The sequence below is a fragment of the Perognathus longimembris genome, chromosome 9 (genome assembly GCF_023159225.1).
Source record: "Perognathus longimembris pacificus isolate PPM17 chromosome 9, ASM2315922v1, whole genome shotgun sequence".
In the NCBI taxonomy this organism is placed as follows: Eukaryota; Metazoa; Chordata; class Mammalia; order Rodentia; family Heteromyidae; genus Perognathus; species Perognathus longimembris.
Window position 1 is genome coordinate 29,310,981 of NC_063169.1, and position 1,190 is coordinate 29,312,170.

Consider the following 1,190-nt stretch of genomic DNA (forward strand, 5'->3'; position numbering starts at 1 on the left):
GTTTGTCTTTTCCTGAACACAAAAATCTCCCACGAACCTTCAACAGTTTCCATCTGACTTGAAAGGAAAGTTGCTAACAAAAGTTAGAATTAAATTATAAAAATATATGTAAATATATACAGGGTCCTATACATATATACACAGATGTGTTAACTGACGTGTGGTATATGCAAGGGAGGATTGGGATGCTGTAAATTTTGAGCAACTAACTTGAAGCTCAAAAAGTTGAATACCAGTAAGCTGGAACATGTGTTGTCGGCTGGGTGTGAGGTTAAAGGGATAAGAAGGACTAGTGGATAGAGGAAGGATGGGAGAATGCAATCATAATATTCAATGTGCGTATGTGAAAATGGAACCAGATAAATTGAAAGGATGGGTAGAGTTAGAAGTGAGGAGAACAATGAAAGAAGTGACACAGATCAAGATGCATTGTAAACTCATAAACTGACATGCTGAATTGAAACCCCTTTGTACAACTACTTCAGGAAAATTTAAACTATATATGAAATCAAAGGTCTATAACAATGTGTTTGGGGTATGTTGTGTAGACTATGGCTGCCTGTTCCCTTTTTTATTTTTTTTTTAGCTTTACTCTTTTTTTTTCTTTATTGTCAAAGTGAAGTTCAAAGGGGTTACAGTTTCTTATGTAAGTCAGTGCGTACATTTCTTGTTCAACTTGTTACCTCCTCCCTCAACCCCCCCTTTCCTCTCCCTCTTCCCCTCTCCCCCCCCATGAGTTGTACAGTTGTTTACACCAAATGATTTTATAAGTATTGCTTTTGAAAAATATGGAAGGCTTCACAAATTTGCGTCTCATCCTTGCGCAGGGGCCATGCTAATCTTTTCTGTATCATTCCAATTTTAGTATATGTGCTTCCTGTTCCCTTTTGAAGCTGACTTATAAATGAGTTCTTCTTTGAAGCAAAAAGTTACCCTATCTTATCATATTTCCCCCAAACCTTTTGAGTATAGTTGAAGAAATGAACTGCCTTTTTTGTTTTGTTTTGTTTTGCTAGTCCTGGTGCTTGAACTCAGGGCCTGAGCACTATCCCTGGCTTCTTTTTGCTCATAGCATTCTAACACTTGAACCCCAGTGCCACTTCCGGCTTTTTCTATATATGTGATGCTGAGGAATCGCACCCAGAGCTTCATGTATTTGAGAAAAGCACTTTAGCACTAGGCCATATTCC

At 38.0% G+C, this 1,190-nt stretch overlaps 1 non-coding gene across 1 annotated transcript; it reads right to left on the minus strand.

Annotated features, from left to right (window-relative positions):
* Positions 1 to 782: 782 nt before the first annotated feature.
* On the minus strand, positions 783 to 894 carry LOC125357831. The gene has a single exon (XR_007212223.1). It is a non-coding gene; the product is annotated as a U6 spliceosomal RNA (small nuclear RNA).
* Positions 895 to 1,190: the final 296 nt, after the last annotated feature.